Genomic DNA, 2,327 nt, shown 5'->3' on the forward strand with positions numbered 1-2,327 from the left:
TTTTCCAAACAGACGCGCTGATGAACAAAACTTTAGGAAAATGGGTTTTTGGGCCAGTTCAGAAGGCATGAAGCTTAGTGATTGGCACAGCAGGGTGACTGACAGGAAGGCAGTGACAAATTACTGTGTAACACATTGTATAAAACAACTTTTCAGTTTGACTAGACTTTGTTATTTTGAATCTTATTCCCCCGGTGTCTTGGCAACGGATTTTCATATACCCTTGCACTAAAGTTTATGTCTTTAGTGAAAAGCGCTTTGCGTCTTTAGTGACCAGTGCTCTTTTTATTAGCAAATCTATATTGAAATCTTCCACAAATAAGCAGATGTCAAGAAATGGACCTTTCACTATCTCAGGATAGAAGATAGTTAGAAACTTAGAGGTGAGATAGCATTCCATTTGTTTTTCTCTACCATCTCTATATGATAAGCTTTCTGTATGTCTTCCGTATAAATGCTGCTAGCATAATGAAAAATTTTGGAATTCCACCATATTCTCTACTATCTTGTTCGATTTGACTAGAATCCATTTGTTCCTCTGTGTCACTTGTCTTATTGTACATTTTATTTTTGATAAAATGCACTACTTCTGCTAAGGGAACACATCTTATAGAAAAGGCGTTTGTTTTCATTCTGCACCCTTTACGCACATCTCTGTTCCGTGTAGTGATGAACACCCTCACTTGTTTTTCCTTGTGTATATCCATTGACAAAAGCTGTTCGGGTGGATTTCTATCGAAGAAATTGCCTATATAAATTTATAAATTAGACAAGCAGGTCTACACATGAGGAACAACTTTTTCTTTTTTTGCAAAAATTTAACTGGACAAAGAGGCCCAGACATAGGAATTGCGGGGAGAGCAATAGCATAAATTTAATAGGACAAAGAGGTCTGGACATAGGAATTGCGGAGAAAATTACAACATCCAGTGGAAGAGATGTTTCACTCATATGTAATATTGTTCAAATAAAATGGAAAATAATATGATGAAAGATCAGATAGTTTAGGTCCAATGTGACCTTGGTATTTCTTTATCTTTTTTATGCTAAATAAATCAAAATTAAAAATTAAGATAAACATAAGAACTGTTAGCATTCATTGCTATAGAAAGAATTACAACCCTGCTACATGAAATGCTAATAAAATATACAGAAAACCAATACAAAGAAAGAAACCAATAAAACGTACCCTAGATCTGTCTTAACCTTGGTATTTTGTATTTATCTTCATAGATCAGGGTTAAGAAAGATGTGTAAGATTAAATATTGAAGTACTCACCTGATAAATTTGGAAGAATCAATTTGAGAGTAGACCATTATAGAGGCATCCACTGTCAACACTGTCGCTCTTATCAGTATACCTTCTACCCCTTCCATCAGCACGGACACCGTTTGAATGTTGGAAGAGGAGTAAGGCATCCCTTGGGTTACAATAGTTGGAACGCCGGAAGAGAAGGAAGTGGAGGCATGAGGAAGCGATGGAGGGTTTTGGTGGTCATGAGGGATGACATCGATTTCTAGGGTTTCCACTATTGGTAGAGCGTTGGTATTGCTATTAGCTTTATCAATAGCAGAAGAAGAAGCCATGTCATCTTAACAAGCATTTGCAGCAGCAAATATAAGGGTACTGCTCTCTGAAAAAGAGGAAACTGTAGCTGCCTCTTTTTCTTTTCCATGGCTCAGCACAGAAAATCTCGAACCTCACTATGGGTTCTGCCTCTCCCTGAAAACTTGCAACTGTGGATAACCCATAGTGAGTAACTCGCAACTTGCAAGTGTGTAATAGTGTTGTTTAATGGCTAATTGTGCAGGCATATCCAGTTTCCAAGACGCTTGTAGAACAAGCAGCGCTGCAATACGGGAAAGAAAATCCAGGGTTGGATGTGGTCACCATCATCCTTGTGATGGTGGCGGGACTTGCCATTACGCCCAACGTGCCCTCTTCAGTGGCGGTAAATGCGCACTCACCAAGTTTTCCACAACAGAAAAAGATAATACTCTCACGGCAGTAGCCACAGTGAAACATTGTAAGCCACTATGTAGGTAAACATGCAAACAATCTTACTATAGCCTGAATTTAGAGACCAAAGAAAGAACAAAATAATTTAAATACACTAAACCCTAAACCCCTAACCTTCAAAACCCTAAACCCTCAAAACCTGCCATGCAAAGTTAACAAAAATTCGAATAAGGTGTTTTGTGTTGAAAAACACATAGAAATAGCTGGTAGGATTAAAATCCTACCAGATAGAAGCCATGGATGGTCACCACACCTTTGCCAAACCTTCTCCGGAGCTCGCCACACCTATAACAAGTTGGAAATTAGC

The 2,327-nt window shown here is 38.3% G+C and overlaps 1 pseudogene; it reads right to left on the reverse strand.

Moving 5' to 3' along the window:
• Positions 1-235: 235 nt before the first annotated feature.
• Positions 236-1,587, reverse strand: LOC149164509 (uncharacterized; annotated as a pseudogene).
• Between the last annotated feature and the right edge of the window lie 740 nt (positions 1,588-2,327).

The sequence above is a fragment of the Pinus tabuliformis genome, chromosome 5_1 (genome assembly GCF_031772625.1).
Source record: "Pinus tabuliformis cultivar Carrire ecotype Pingquan chromosome 5_1, CPIR1, whole genome shotgun sequence".
Lineage (NCBI taxonomy): Eukaryota > Viridiplantae > Streptophyta > Pinopsida > Pinales > Pinaceae > Pinus > Pinus tabuliformis.